Below are 17,317 nucleotides of genomic sequence, written 5' to 3' on the forward strand. Positions count from 1 at the left end.
TGGCCCTGCTATCCCTGCCTTCATTTGAGCTGTTACGTTTCTGCAAGTTGTATTTAATAGCAGCTTTTCCTACGTAACACGAAGCGATTTGACAGAATAATTAGAAACTCGTGAGATTAGTAGCGGTGAATGTTCAGTGAGCACATTTGCTTTTCGGTTTTTAATCACAATGAAGAATGACATTTGACTTTTGAAAGTTAGCTCTCCCTTTTACTCATTAGTCATGTCTTTTTGCTCTTGCTCCATCATTAACTTCAAACAAATCTAAACAGGAGTTAAGCGTGTTTTAGCCTCATAAATCATTCCAGGTTTTTTCTAAGAGTTGCAACAATATATTCACAGCGAACAGTGTTTAATGAGGTGGTGCAAATTTGCTTTTTGCGCAGGGCCGGCATTACTTGTTTGTACAAAGGCCACGTATCGCACAGGGCGTACATGAACAACATCTCTCTTAAGGATGGATTGGAGTGTTTTGCTATCAAATAAGTTTGGTCGTGCTAACAAGCTAATGCTTTGCTGAATCATAAATTTTTGGCGGCGGAGGCAGAAAAAGAACCACGTGAGGGATTTTTCGCTGTTGACTATGCCTTTTCTATTAATGTGAAAAAAGATGCTGGTATTCTCTAATAACTCCATTTTGGTTTCTGCCTTAAAGATGACAAATTCTTAGAAAATCAAGCTTTTTCTAGCCAGCAGAAAGCGTATTCATTTCTGAAGTATAAATAATCACTTGATGCAAACTACAGATTCATGGTGCCGTTGGGGGCTTTTCGAGCACCGTCTCCTTACTTTAAAATCATCAGAGCCATAAAGCCCTTGCTCTCGAAGACTGAACTTCTCACTAAAGCTTTTCTTTATTTCTGACTTACCTCCGAGGAGATCTGCCTGTTAAAGTTGAAACACAGTTTAAACTGGAATCAGTATATCTTTATTGCCTGTTTGAGTGCATGAAATTCAGACTGAAACTTTTTACCCCCCCCCCCCCCCCCCCCTAGGTTTTACCAAATGGTTACATATGATAACGTCACTTTACGTGATGAATCACTTCCTACTCTGCTGCTATGCGGTGCGTAGCGCTAGAGAGTGGCGTGAAGGCGTACTTCCTATCAACCTTCTTTCATATCACATCAGCTGACGTCTTTGTTCCTGCGTCTCTGTAAATAACGCTTCATGTCAGTCAACTGCTTTTTGCAGATGCTTCTGAGCCCTGGAGCCAAAAACAGCCAAGCCTAGAGCAAGTCAAAATGAATGTGTTACTTTACCACAGCTCAGTGACATACAATGCTAAGAATTGTTGTTATGCCTCTGCCGACCACCATTCAACCCTTTTACCCGCCTACTGACTTGTACAGAGACAACTACAGAAAAACATTTAATATACGATTTCTGCTAAAAGAGAGCTAGTGCCAGGGGTCGTCAAACTCAAGCCCGGGCGGCCATCCGGCCCGCGACTTCCACTTTCATGGCCCTCAAGATCAAGGAATATAATATGTTAAGTATACGGTTTACATTCCGCTTTACATAAGCACATTGCCCATAAACTACATGTCCCACAATGGATCTCAAATATGACTTTTTCCGGAATTTGACTTTTATTTTTTATGTACTTTTTTTTGCAATTTCCTTTTTTTATTTTTATTTACAGAATTGGCTGTTCTTTTTTAAATCATTTTGTGACATGCACAATGAGAGACTTGCAATTGTGTTGCCCAAGACTTCTGCTTTCAGACGTTTAATTATGAAGTGCTTAACCCTATCGATAATAATCCAATGCGAGCGATAATAATGTTATAATAGATAAAAGGGCGGGACTTTAACGCGTTTAATTAAGATTAATTAATTACACAAAAATTAACGCGTTAAAAAAATTAACGCATTTTAATCGCACTTATTTTTGCACCGCGGAACGTTCTCACTGGATGATTTCAGGTGGTAACCGATTATAACTGGAGCACCAACTAACGTTCATTACTTCAGATACAACAACCAAACCCAGGAACACAATATCAAACGGGAACGAAGAGCTGAATGAGACCGCTTTGCGTTGCGACCCCGTTGGATGGGGCATGTTGTTTTAAGAAACGGACGGATGGAAGCGTCAATAAGAGCTACGGTTGGTTTGCAAAATTATGCAAAAAGGAATTCGCTATCACCGGCAGCACAACAAGCCTCAAGTATCACCTCAATGCAAAACATAATAGCATGCTAGCGTGGAACTAGGGGTGGACCGTTAGCCCGAACTCGGAGTAACAAGGACCCACACCCAATTCGCGTTGATCAAACAGTGGCCTATGCAACAGAGAGATTTATTTTTTCATCAGGTATTGGAAGAATAGGAGGGATTGAGGGTCAATCACTGCACTTTTTATTTTATTTTAAATGGTACCACTTTAGTTTACTATTTATTACGTGTTGGTGCAACTGGCACTTATGTTGAACTTTTATTGTTTTGGCCAAGGTTATTGAAGAGTTGGACTGAAATGTATTTAGATTTTTTAATCCAACTGTTGGTAATCAAACAAAGTCTGTTATGGCCTCTGAAGCAACAGAGAGATGTTTTCTAATAGTCAGGTTTCCAATGTTCCTGAATTGTACTTGAAAAGTATTGTGTTTACTTAAAAAACAAAGTGTTATAGTTTACAGAAGGTCTACCTACCTATAGGCTACCTGAATTCTCTGAAATGTACTATAATTCCTAAATACTGATTGCTACACTTGTATGGCAAAATGCATTTTCTGTTGTCTTGGTTACGAACCACCTTGAAAAAATAAACAATGTTTTTGTTGCTTAAGCCTTATGTATCAGGTCATTATTCAATGGTATACTAAATCCATTGAAAAAAAATTGCTTCTCACTGTTCTCAAGGTCAAATATTTATATGCGATTAAAAATGCGATTAATTGCGATTAATTAATTACAAAGCCTGTAATTAATTAGATTAATTTTTTTAATCGGTCCCGGCCTCCTAATAATGATATAAAAGATTTATATTATTAAATATTTATTATATTTTATTCTTAGTCTTATATATAAAACTGGCCCTTTGAGTGCAACCATGATGCTAATGTGGCCCGAGTTGAAATTGAGTTTGACACCCCTGGGCTAGTGCATTGTGACCGGGACTGCCTATTGTCCGATGGTCCGTAATCCCGCAAACATTTTTATTGTTCCAAAAATACACACTCGCCGACCCCGTGCATAAAAAAAAAAAGCACATGGTAAACTATAATGCAGAATGATGGCCTTGGAACTTCACAATTCTCCTTCCTACTGTCAAAAGTAAGGACCTTTTCTAACCTGCTTTTGATTGGTCTACACTCATTATCTTTGATGGTTTGGTTGGATAAGTTGGTTTAGTTTAGGCACAAGGAATGTGATTGTGTTAAAAATATCAGATTAACCCAGTCAGTGACAGAGTATGATGGGTAAAGTTTACGCCACAATAAAACAAAAAATCTGAATGGTACGAAGATGTGTTCTAGCAAAACAGTTGGCCATGTGCCTTTGTTTGTATCAGGGAGACAGTCTGTTGTCTGTGTTGTTTGAACCGTGTGTCACTATGGATACCTTGTCTTTTCACTGTAAACCAAATCCACCTATGTGTAAAAATAAATAACCTTAACCTGATATTGTGTATTTCCAAAGCAATGGGCCTTCAGAACAATGTTCATCTGTTTTGTGGATAACGGGCTGTCAGACAAAAGGCTTTCGGTCCATCAGAACAATGTCCCCAGTCTGACTCAGATTCCTAATGAGTTTTCACTTAATTATTGTTGTCTGCTGTGTCCTAGTTTTCTCCGGAGACGTTTGGGAGACAAAAAGAAGGTGATGAGAGACATTTGAAACAAGACATCTAGCACCGCTGGGACCAGGACACGGCATTCCTGCAGTGATCGATGGAGACAACGGCGCTAATGGCCTTAACAGCCGAGCAAGAGGGCAATCAGTGGTTATCGATCGGAGCAGTGTATGTCCGAGTCAAAGGTAATGTTTCACTAATTTCTACTAGGAACTGTGTGGTCAGTCGCTAAAGATCAAAGCATCACCATAGGTCTGTTGGAACTGGCTCATTGCTAGGCACCCTCAATTATTTACTGCCTTTCCTCATCCTCTCCTCCCTCTTCAACCTCATGTTTTATCGACTCAGGTCAAGCGTTGTTCATGATGTTTCTTCTTGTCCATTCAATTTGCTTCAGCAGCGAGACAATGTAAACACAGCAGCTAGATCCCACCAGTAAGCTGCTTGTTTAAGGCTTTGCTTTGTGCGTTTGCTTTACAACAACTTCAATTACTGTCATACGAGCGACGGCCGCTGATTTCATCACTGTAAGTTCTTGGGTGTTTATGCTCAGGCGAATACTAAAAGCCTTCGTGTCCCCATAGACTTTACAGGGCATTGCCATATTCTCCAGTAGTACATCTCCACAAAGGGCCTGCGGGTGGTACTCTACATGCACATAAAACAATCTATATTTACTTTAAAAGCACTGCTCGTTCTGAATTCGAGATGCTTTCGGAACAGACCAGGCAGCTCAGGATCTTCTATAAAGTGGACAAAATGTACTTTGCCTCTTTTGGAATATCAGTGTACCCAAAGGTGAGTACAAGGTCCTTTGGGAACGCTGATATTACAAAAAAGTAAAATGTTCCTCCTGTTACGAAGCATTTGATAACTGGGAGAGTAATGATTACTGACGTACTCTGGCACTCAGTGCAGATCAGTTTACATAATTCAAGCCCTAAGTGTGAAATTGGAGAAAAGGCCCCTTATTCACTTATTCCGTATGCAAGCTGGTGTAAAAACATCATCGTTTTATTGTTTCAGCCCCAGTGAGGCTGATTTAATGTAGCTCTCTGCACCAAATACTTTATGTTACACTGCTGTGGTCTATTGAAGTCACTTTGGCTTTGTGCAAGACAGGCCGTCTATTGAACTCGAGTATTTCAACAGCGGCTATTACACTGGAGACACACCTCAGAGTTCAGCAGCTGTCAATTCAAACTCAATGTGCCTCAAAGGTGCCAGCTCCGCTCTGCCTCTTATAAGCTTTTGTGCATCGATGAAAAGCACACCGCCTGCCTGGGCATCCAAATGCAATACTGCACATTTCTGCAAAGTCAAACTGACCAGTCTCTCAACTTAATGAACATTCAATATTGTCAGAGGGCTGAGCTGGAACTGGAAAGTGAGAGCGTACATGTACAGTATGTAGAGCACTGTGTTTCAGATCGACCGAAGCGTGTGATTGCTGGCGTGAGGTGAGCAAGAGGCAGTGTTGCAGCAAAATGAACACAACGCCACTTAGTGGTCCTTCAGTCTCCGGCACAGCATTGGTCTCTGCGTTCTGTCATAAGATCAGGGGATCCATGTGTGGAAGCTGCTCACCTCTGCCATCTGTCCTTTCTGAACTGATGGAGTGTCAAGGAGTTCAACACTGATGATTTTTGCTGACTCTCTGCACCAAATACTTTTTTTCCCCACTGCAATAGTCTATTGTTGTAACATCCCTTCTGTGAAAGACAGGGCAGGGTATATTGACCTTGATTAGTTCTCCATTTTGTTTATGACTAAAAATGTGGAATGATATTCGGATTAGCCTCAGTTACTTTTTGAGTGGTCTTAAGCAAATCTTAGCATGCCTACACGCTTAAAGAGGCCCAATTATGCTTTTTTAGCTCCCCACTGAAGTGTGTTATATAGGTTTGTGTGGCAAAAAATACAAATATGAACCTGAAAATGTGCCTAATAGGTCAACTTTATCTAAAAAACTGTTTACTTGCTTGGATCGGTTGCCATGTTACTGTCAGTGCAGAACCAAGCTAACACCAGATCAAAGCGCCGACCACTGCAAAGTCATTTGTCTTAGATGAAAAGCCAAATGTTACATTTTCCTCCGGCGAGATGTTGGTTGGTGTTTTATTTGTCCGAACCAAATTGTGCTTTTACAAGGATCAGGTTTTTATCAGCGCTAAGATGTGAGTAGGTAAGTTCCTTTAGTGCCTGTGTTTACTGCAACTCTACCTCTGCTTCCAAGAAGTACTATAACAGTTTCACTGTCATATAAGGATTGATTGTAAAAGATTAGGGATACTTTAAAAAAAAAAAAAAAAACTGAAGGTTGTTCACCCATAAAAGTTTTCATTTTTGATGAATCATGTTTGTTGCAAAAGAACAAGTTGACAGGAATAAAACAAATGTGCGAGGTCCAGAAAAGTTTAAAAGTAAAAAAAAAAAGTATCCTCAACACAGTCATTCTTCTCCCCACCCTGTGCTGTGTGTGTGTGTGTGTGTGTGTGTGTGTGTGTGTGTGTGTGTGTGTGTGTGTGTGTGTGTGTGCGTGTGTGTATTATTCAGGGCTGTGTGGTCACAGTGCACGGCCCCTGTGTGTGTCTGATCTCTGCTGGGAGAGGTAGCTCTGCTTGAGGGGCCATGACCCTCTCACAGAGTGGTGGGGGGTGCAGAGGAAGGAAATACAGACTGAGTAGCACCGAGCACGATGCCCACTCTTTCATACCAGCAGCTAATGCATCTGAGATCGAAACACCTGCTGGGGAACCCTTTTCATCCCTTTCAAAATGATCCTGCGTCATTGTCTGTATCTTTCTGTTTGATGGTTTGTATTAATTTTTTCCAAAATGGAATTACAGCCCTTTTTATAAAGCAACAAAATATTTCATGAAGGGCCCCTTTAATATTTTATAGAATTTGAGTTAAAGAGGCAAACATTGCATTTGCGGCAAAAAGGAAATGGGTGGCTAAAGAGCGACCCCACTGTTGGACAAAGTGACCTAACCTGACTCCGCCGTGCCCACTAACTCCTGACCTAACTAAGCGTATCGATTTGTGTCCTGTTCCTGCTGCTTTGTTTTTCTGACCAAGGCTTGGCTCATAGAGACTTCACTCCTCTCTCTGCTAGTTGTAAGAGTTTTCTTTCAAGACCGCCACAAATTGCCAATTTGCTACATAAAAACCACATGCTGTAATACATTAATCTTGACTCCATGGGAAAGCGAAAAAGCTGTGAGCTTTCCTTTTGTTATTAGCGAAATTCTGGTTGACAATGTTCCCTTCCTCTAATAATGAGCTAGTTGCTTTCAGTGTTTTATCATCCTCAGTGAATATTGGCGTGTTTAAAGTGTAGTCCGTGTCTGGCTTGAAGGAGGCATAATGGAGGAGATTTGTTTTTTTAATTGTGACCTTTTATCTTTTCTCTGTCTTTAAAGGTCATTCTCTGATTGGACAGTGCAAGAGTGGTGCATTTCAGGCTGTCAAATCCAGCATGTTCCTAGGCCCTTTATATCATGGCAGAATGCAGCAAAGTGTCCTTGAAACATATGCTCGGTCTCCAATTAAAGGGGTGCTCAAGGAAGTAGCCAAAAGCATAAATCCTTAGTAAAAGAAAGCAGTCCGCATGGCCATGCAAGTTTAATGCTGCACTACCTTCCTCTATGATTAGAAACGGTTTAATAAAGTTAATTGGTTGCCTTGTGCTTAATGAAGGATGGAAAAGAGGATATTTCTACTTAAAATCAATGGAAAAACACAAATAAATGCAAACTCCCCTGAAAGAGACTATATGGAAAAAAACGGAGAACCAGAACTACAACATTATAATTATCATTTGAACAATGTTGTGATTTTTGCCCATTACACAATCTCAAACGGATTTCATTCATGGGTCTGCAATCAATATGAGACCATCTCACCATTCCAAAACCCCGGCTACATTTTTATCAAATAAAAAAAGCGAGAGTTTTGGTTTATCAAAGGATCTTCCTGACATGAAAACCAAGCAACTATTTGTTATCAAAAGGTAGAAAAATAGGACCTCCTGTTGTTAGAGGTTCGGTTGCTGATCAAAGCTGTGTGATGTGTGACTAAAATGAGAACTTTGAGACCAACTCCCTTCACTTTAACCAGCAGACTATTAACAACACACAGGGTTAGGCTTCAGTCTTAAGGAGTGGTAGCATTTATTCACCAACAAATAAACGGTTCACACTGCGCACTGCTAAGACACAGCTAGTTTACTGCTACTATGGTTGAAATGATATGTCAATCCAGATCTAATAAATATTACACAAATAGCCCAGACACATGGCTGTACGTTGACTGGTTGGCGTAAACCCATCCAATTAAAAAGGTCCAACCATAAAATTAGGTACATAAAATGTACCTTGTGCCGCTTGGTGTCAGTAACTTTGGGTTTTCTCCGTAAGTTTTTCCTTGTACGATGTGAGGGTCTGGACAGAGGGTGTCGTAATCGTATTGTCATACTGATATTCTGTACAAACTGTGAAGTCCACTGAGACAAATGTAACATTTGTGATATTGGGCTATATAAATAAAAATTGATTGATTGATTGAGTAATCCTTTATATGTTTTCTCATTATGTTTGTTGTCTTGTAAAGTACCCAGTATTTCTTGTAATTGTTTTTGAGGGCATTGTGGAAAGTTTTCTTTGAGTTGCACTCGCTGATTGAAACAGGAGGAGGTTTGGCACAAAACGAGGCACACTAGATACATCTTGTTAACCCAGATCTTCACTAAATCAATACTTGGGGGTTGGACTTCACACGCCTCCTCTTCCAGCCACCTGGGCTCGACACAGTTGTTGTTCTCCATGTGGAAATCAAACACTTTCCCTGCACCTGATAACCCTGAAACTACCTTTCTGTTGTAGGGCAGCCCATTTACCCCAACATGAACCTTATTTCAGAGAGCTACATACAGTTGTGTCTACACTAAAGGATCTCATCTATCAACAGTTTTCCAGCATTCCCAAGAAGAGCTGCTGCACATCCCTGTCTCTCCACAATGATGAAATGTAACAATTTAAATAATGTAATCTGTCTGCTGCTTTACAGAGCTTCAGAGAATCCATTGTCTTCCCAGGTAAAGGTTTGAAAGGAATGGCCTTGTAGGCAGAACACATCGATACAAACCTCAGAGCTGATCCAACATGATGCCATGTGCATGGTGAGCAAAAATGTGATACACACGAATCCATTACAAATTGACTAAACGTCTTCAATAAAACCTATAGAGCCCACTGCAGTTCTTTCACCAAGAAGCAAACCAAAATGTCTCCGAGCGAACCTCTAACACTGACAAGAGTAAAACCACTGCGGCTTATGTTTCTGCAGCTATTCAGAATATATTTTTAAATCAAGTAAAACACTCTGTGGTTGAGGCGTCGAGACATGTGTTTTCACATAAACATGCACCATCCTTCTGTTTATTCATGAGTCCACGTTTTCATCCAAAAAAGAAAAAGTTCTCCCAGGAGACGTGGGAAGACGCACAAAAAGGAAAATATTGTTTATACTGAGAACTCACAGATCACCCTCTGCCTTCTCCCTCTCTCTCTCTCTCTCTCCATCCTCCCATAGCTGTGTCCATCTCAATTTGAAGGACAGTGCTGCATTATTAGTAAAAGGGCTCTCCTCAGCACAGCTGTGTGTGGGTTGTGCTCTGCCGATCCTCTGAGACGCAGCGAACGCTACCTTGTATCTGCGCTTCACACGCAGCTGGAGGCAGAACAAACAGGCGCAACACTTCTAGCCAGTTATATCATTACTTGATAAACTTCTGAAAATTGCCATTGTGGCATTTGACTCCCTATACCTATAGACTTCTGCAGTTAATGTGTGCACAGCAGATGACAATTTCAACACAATTTAAATCCACCCACAACTTGGAGTCACCCATACAGTTTTAACAATGTGATGGCGTTTACACACAGTCACGATGCAGAGCTGTATACTTGCATACGAGCATGTGAATGTTCTCTCTTATTGCAGTCTTATTAAAGCTAGCCCTGAAGAAGCTTCTTTTTTTTTTTTAAATGTGACTATGTTGTTATTCTGAAAATCAAACCTTGACATGGATACAAACTGCAACAGGATGAAGACACACTGTACACACAATAAGGTTCTTTCTTTATGTGACTATCATTTACGGCCTACGCTCTATCTTCCATCCTGAACCCTAATGCACCTGCAACGTGTCACCAGAAATCACCAGTACTTTTGTTCTCGACCTTGAATTCTTAGCTTTCCATTCATTTATTTTTAATACATTTAATTTCTTTACATACATTAATTATATTATTAGGACTTTTCGTTAGATAAAGCTAAGTGCTGACAAAAATAGGAGCAAATGTCAATGTATTAATTCACTTAGTTAATCACTCTAGGCCTCTCATCCTTTTTCAACCATATCGTTCTACTTTCCTATATTAACTTGCATTCAATGTGGGTTTCAAAAGTCTCCACTCCAACTTGGTGATCCCTAAAGTAACCCTGCTTTCACTCTTTGGTCGTGTGCAGCCGCAGGTGTGTGTTACTGTGCTTGATGTTAGTGATACAGGCAGGAGGTAGAGGACAGGAGGCCGTGACCTTTGACCCAGCTCAGAGACCAGATGCTGGCGTCACGTGGCAGCGGCCAGCTGGAGGATCAATGGCCGACACAGCAGCTGGTCAGAATGGGGAGGCTTAACATGGTCCAGCAATTAACCTGCAAATGTAGCAGAGATCAGAGATGACTCCACTGATTATATCGACCTGGGGGGTTGTTTCATTTGTCTGTTGTTGTTGTTGTTGTTGTTGTTGTTGTTGTTGTTGTTGTTGTTGTTTGGAAACCAACGAGTCCTCAAAATGTTATCCAATAATTGGTTGTTGCAGCTTGTCAAATATGATTGAGGTTTGGTTAGGTTTAGGCACAAAGTGAAAGATCATGGTTTGGGGTAAAAGCATTACTTCATTAGGTCAGGAGATCTTTGTCGCCATGGTCACAGTAATAACCAGATGGTTAAAGGCAGGCAATGGTCGTCATGGTTGAAAAAGAATGATGTCCGTAGGAAAGGTCTTGTTGACCTAACACAGGATTTGTGGCTTTTTAATAATGTCATCTGACATTCAGTCTTTGCTCCCGGTGGGATTGATAATTCCTTTTCACATGGACTCTTCTAAATCTAGAAATCACAATATAAAAAAGTATACATTTCAGCTCAAAGAGGATATATTCTGCTCATTTTAAGGTTCATATTTGTATTTTGTGGCTCTGCTGTGACATGTTTAAATGCTTTAATGTTCAAACAGGTCTTTCTTTTTCTCCTCGCCTGCAGCACCTCTTTTCACCCTCTGTGTGAGCCAAGTCTGCTCTGATTGGTTAGCTGGCCGGCTCTGTTGTGATAGGAAAACCTCCAAAAAGCACACTAGGGCAACTTTAATATTTTGTGTGCAGTGTAGGACTACATTGCTTGTAATAAGCTCTTGTCTTACAGATCATCCATGGAAGATAGGGCCTCATAACAACCTTGGCTAATCACTTTATTTTCTCTGCATTTATTGCTCTGGCACAAGCACAGGCAGCGCCCAATAAATCTGTGTGGGTGTGGGTGAGTAAAAAAGATCAGAAGGTGTTATTGAGGTAAATTGGATCTTGTCGGCTAACACCACTATGGCACAATCTAACATAAGACTCCAACGGGGGACCAACACCTGTCAGGGTTTAGAGCTGCAGCTCTGTACTTTAGTTATGTGCTGCAGTACGAGCTATTCTCATTCTGTAGCCTATTCTGAGTTTCTAAAGAGACGGATCAATCAATGCCGTCTGCCACAGCGAGCCCACTGCAGGTCTTCATGTCGAGGATGTGGGTGTCACAGTGAAATGCTCATTCTCACCCACCAATGCACGCATCAACTTGACTCATTCTTATAAGAACGCTCACTTCCTTCTATCTGCATTGAAGCCAGATATCTGAGAAAAAACGAACTGCACTTCAAGTGACTCAAATGATCAGCTTTTGTTGTTTAATCATCAGAATCTGCACACGCTTCCACGCTCCTCCTCTGCTCTTACAAAGCTGTGTGTGTGCATGTGTGTTTAGCATATCAATGATCACATTCACCGCTCCCGTGGGAAAACACTCCTGAGTCATGTGAAGCTGCCGCTTTTTGTTCTGCGGTGCATTCTCTCCAAATGACTTTGCTGGAAAGCGTGCACACTGATTGAAAATGCAGCATGAGTCTGACAGACAAACACCTCATGTATATCTTTTTTATTTTCACGGCACAGCTGTCAGCCTTTCCCCCCAGAATTATCAATCACTTCACTGCTGATAAAAAATTCATTTCGTTATTTAAGATCAGTTTTTTTCTCACCTCCCTCCTTACTGTGTGTAAATCAATACAGGAGAGTGAGGATGGGCAGAGAGGGGAGAAAGAAAGGTTGGGGGAAAAGTGAGAAAGAAAAGGTGTGACATTCGCAAGTGCGAGGGAAAAAAAAGATTGTAGAATTGATGGGAGAGGAGCTGGATGTCTCGGATGCAGAGATGGAGAGAAGGTCAAGAGGATGAGGGTCCACTGCTCCACAAATTACCGCTCAGCTAGTCGTTGGCTTTTTCCCAATAATTTGCAGCCCTGAGGGGAGAAGGAAATCGGTAGTGATCGTAGTGGATAGATATGAGAGGGGAAATATATTGCTATGGACTTTTCCCTGGGTATAGGTGCCAAATCTATAAAGAGAGTGCTTATGGGGAAAAGGACCAGGGTCAGAGCCGTCAGCTGACCGTGAGAGGGGGAGGTCGCCAACCAGCACACACTCGCATTGTTCAAAATACACGGATTAGCATGAATAATAAGGAAAAAGGAGAAATACGTTGTATTTTCTTTTCTTCAACACTCTTAGATATCAATATGGGGTTGTTTTTTGCTACATAACATATTGTTTTACATTTATTTACATACACTTTGCATTGATTCACTCTTTAAATCCTCTATAGAGTTCTAGGTTCTTTATTGTCAAACTAACATAGCTACAGAGTAATTATGTCGTTGAAAAGTGGTGCAGGGATGACGTATTTATCCGGAAGTAAGCTGCGCATGGGTTCCCTCGACAAAAAAGCAATGGGATTTCTCCATAGGATTTTGGAAAATAGCTCGAAATAAGGTCTGTGGAAAACGTTTTGTTCAGCCGGATAATGTCCACATGTCTCCTACTTTTATAATTTTTGTATCATAAATCTAATCGCCAGAAGCAAAATGCTAACGTTATGCTATAAACGGACTACAGCAGGGTCGCACGACTTCAACGTCACGCCAACTTAAGATCGATATTCAAAAATACAGATTCAAAATTGTACAAGTTGAAGCGTTTGTTTTAACAGTTTGCAGGAGCGCAGGTTCGGCGTAATGACGTACAACGTCCTCAATAACTTCTGTAGTCCTATTCAGCCACTTGGTAACAACCATCGTTTTTCAGACACGTAAACTCTTCAGAAATCACGTGTGGGGTCACTGCTGATGTATTTAATGTCGTAGAACAAAACCTTATCCGTCTCTTAAATGTGTGTCAACCACAGACCTTATTTCTAGCTATTTTCCAAAATCCTATGGAGAGATCCCATTGGCTCTGAGACGAGGGAACCAGTAGTGGTAAGATGCTAACTCACTTCCGAGTTTTAGGACTCGTCACTGCACCACTCTATTCCTTAATATCACATCACATGGATACATTCACATATACTGTAACATGCAACAACTCAGAGAAGGTCTTTAACCAAAACATCTATATTTCATCAGGACTATGATACATATAATATTCAGCATTTATGTTCCGATATGCAAACTATACGTACAACTGCTTTATAAATAAGCATTCAATCACTTTGTCATTCATTTCACTTAAAACCAAGAAACAAGGCGTGATACAGGCTAAGTGACAGATATTTCAGATAGTGGTGTCTACAGCATTTCTCTCACTTTGATATAAAGTTTAGATTGCTTTCTGTCGACACTGTCTTTGCAGTCATGGTAACCGTTATGTCTCACGCTGTCGGCTTGTCTCACTTCCTGGAATTCAGTTATTATGTGTTCTTATTTCCTGTAAAAGCTCTTCAGAAAACGAAGCAATTACCTACCTTCTGTTTTATTTTTCTCTCTAACAACATTTCTGAAGGTTGTGAGAACAAACTCATATGTCTGTGGTTTGCTTCGTCTGTAAAACCAGTCAACACTTGGTTTCTTACATTGTAAGAAGAGGGAAACAATTCAGGATGTAATAACATTAGTAACATTATGGGTATGTGCATTGTAAATGGTTCTAAGTCTAAATAATTTAAACCAACATCTAGAGCTTATCATCAGAGAATTGGGTACTGCCTTCAAGAAAATAAAAGCACAACATAGTGACACCAGAGAGGAACATTGTGTCCAATTAAAACAGCAGCAGCCATTCTGTGCTATGCATCATGTTAGCCAGTTGTGAGCGTCATGCTTTCCTCTGTAATACATCTTCAAAGACAAACACTCTCCATGTATACAGTCAGGGGTGAAGAGAGATGGTGTACTTAAAAGATACCGACCCCGTAGGAAGACATGCAGCGCACGGTTTCATACATATTCATATTTATTTTTATTGTGTAGTCTGCGTTTTTTCTGTGAATCCCAACTGAGTTGAGTCTTTACATCTTGTACCAATATGCCAATTCAAGGTTTTTGCTTGAATCATAACAAACACATGTTGATTCCACAATGTAATGGCTGTAGGTTAACGACACCTTTAGTGTTTAGATTGATTCAGTATAAGCTTTTGTTGCTGTTGCTGCTAAGACACCTGATTTCCCACAGGGATCAATTAAGGTTTATTACATTACATGTCACTTGTTAGACGCTTTTATCCAAGGCGACTTACATACTCAATACTGTGGGCAATCCCCACAGGAGCAATTTGGGGTGAAGTGTCTTGCCCAGGGACGCAACGACATGCTGACTGCAGTGGGGTTTGAACCTGCTGTGACCCCCCTGATCCGAACACCTACGGACAACCCACTGCGCCATACGCATCCGTTTATGTTATCTTAGCCCTGTAATTCTGCCATCTACGATGAGTGTGTCCTGTGTGGTGTCACTCGCCTGTTTTTAGTCAAAGTAGCTAGCATTAGCTCCAAGAGAGGCAAGAACTCGCCAGACGACGTCATACATGTATGTTCTTTGTTCCTTCACATTGTTCGTTCATTTGCATAAAGCTCAGTCGGTGTGTCGCTGAAGGGGAGATCCAGTGGGCCGAAGAACTGATTTACTGTGATTACTCTGAGCAGCTGGGAATAAGTTACAATATAATAATGTAATATTATTTCTTGCTTTCCCCTTTAAATTCTGAATCCTTTAATATTAGGAATGAGACTCTTTTTCCAACAGTAAGACGACTTGGAAATGCTAAAGGTGGAGAAGAAGACATCTTTATCGTCCTTGTCCCATGCTGGATACCAAGACATTTCTACTTCATGGCATCTCTTTTTTTAGATTTGATCCTTTAGTGGTTTATAGATGTGCTTAGCCCATAGCTGAGTTGGTAGAAGGAAGACTAGAGTCTTTAGGCAGCCGATTGAGAGGAGCATTTTGGATAAAAGTGCTATAGAAATGTACCATTTTATGCTTTAACCGATATATTTGCCAGATGGTCCTGCAGCATCTGAAACCATTCTCAAGAGTGATTGTGCTAAATTGAGCAGGCTCGCAACATCCCTCTCAGTTCTCTTTCGTCAAACTGTACTACTATTTGTCTTAACAAGGTGATTTGAGAAAGCATTGTAAAAACATTGTCATACCACTGTCTTATTTGTACAATGTTCAGATATTTGTCTCTGGGATTTCTTCCTCCAACCCAATACACCAGAGGTTAATGGAATGTCATTTCTGCTGCTCATGGTGATAGAAACATATCAAAACAGTAATACAATATATTTTGTGATTAAGGTATTGTAGGGGACAATATAAGCGTGTGTTTCTTAATTCCGCCACGGAGGTTATGTTTATGGTTATTTTTTTCATGTTTTTCTGTCGGCATGATTACAAAAAACTCCTGGCATACTTTCTCACTTGGCTGGAAGGTTTGGCATGAGCCAAGGAACAACCCTTTACATTTCGGAGCAGATTCCAATCACAGAGCGTATACACTCCAAACTGCTTCGGTGAAGGTCTTTGCTCTCCCGGTGCCCTTCTAGTTCTCCATACGTGTGTCCTTCCTCTTCGTCTTTGCTTGTCAGGAGGCTTGTGACAATCCCTGAGATCTGGGTCAGTGTAGGTCAGCTTTTCACAGGCACTCTGCGAAAAGGGCCGGCGAGTGATGAAGTGTCCATCTGCTCAAATCTGTTGAACACGTTGACAAGCGATTCATTTCTCTGCCCTCCAGACGTTTGTTGTCAATAGACAGATGCCTCCAGTCCTCTACGAAGAGATGAATGAGAGCCGATATCTGGGCCATATCGGAGAGAATTAGTAGGCCAAAGTAATCTGTTAAATTGCGATTATTTTGACTCCTTTTGCATTTGCAATATGTTTTATAATACTGGAGGGATTGAACAAATATGTTAATGATTTATGTTAAAAATGATTTTTGTTAAAAAATAAATGTAAGAGCTTCTGACCAAACAATTACATGTTTATTTTTAAGTCTGTAGAACACAATAAGAAAGGCAGGATATCTCTGCAGCTCCACAATACTTCGTTCAAAATTGAATTTTAATAAATGTTTAGCTTTTAGCAAATAATGGGCTTCCTCTGTGAATATGGCACTAATCCATATTGCTTAAATTTGGATTAAAGGAGTCCTCTCATGTTGTGCTACAGCACCTCTTTTCACCCTCTGTTTAAAACCAGACCTCAGCCTTCTCTGATTGGTTAGCTGGCCGGCTTTTTTGTGATTGGTCAACCGCTTAGAGATGTCCCGGCCCTTAGCCTATCACGTACAATGTTTTGGAAAGCTAGCCAATAGAAGCGCAAGTGTTACATTGTGATGTCACTATGTTCCAGAAGTAAACAAAGGACTACAATTGAGGCGTTGAGGGAACTTTGAGATGTTAGCCTTTGGAGACCATTTACATGCACAATAACCTATATGACACACTACAGGAAAGGGAAAACCACAAAAAGCATAATAGGGCCCTTTTAAATGTGCAGTACTACGACCTATGCTTGTGTGTGTGTGTGTGTGTGTGTGTGTGGGGTGTGTGTGTGTGTGTGTGTGTGTGTGTGTGTGGCTGGATGCAAATGGATGTCAACACTTCCTGATTCTCCCTCCTCTATTATCCATATGAGATCTTAGGGTACCTGTTTGTCTGGGAATGTTTGTGTGTTTAAGTTAATATGTCAGTGTTGAGCACCTTCTTCATTAGTTCCCAGCAGCCGACAGACACACAAACTCTCAGCACACACACAGAAACACACACAGAAACACACCCTGAAAGGAGGCACCCGTGGAGCTGACTGCAGCACATTGCCGGCCCCTCGTGGGTGTTCTGTTGTACCGC

General features: G+C 40.8%; 1 long non-coding RNA gene across 1 annotated transcript in view; it reads left to right on the plus strand.

Annotated features, from left to right (window-relative positions):
- LOC104955865 (uncharacterized) overlaps positions 1-17,317 on the plus strand; it is a 23,379-nt gene that overhangs the window by 5,803 nt on the left and 259 nt on the right. Inside the window, exon 2 of the long non-coding RNA XR_799491.1 lies at positions 15,498-15,504. This is a non-coding gene — a long non-coding RNA (uncharacterized lncRNA). The remainder of the gene's footprint in view (positions 1-15,497; positions 15,505-17,317) is intronic.

Source organism: Notothenia coriiceps, unplaced genomic scaffold (assembly GCF_000735185.1).
Source record: "Notothenia coriiceps isolate Sejong01 unplaced genomic scaffold, NC01 NC01_scaffold00024894, whole genome shotgun sequence".
Classification (NCBI taxonomy): domain Eukaryota; kingdom Metazoa; phylum Chordata; class Actinopteri; order Perciformes; family Nototheniidae; genus Notothenia; species Notothenia coriiceps.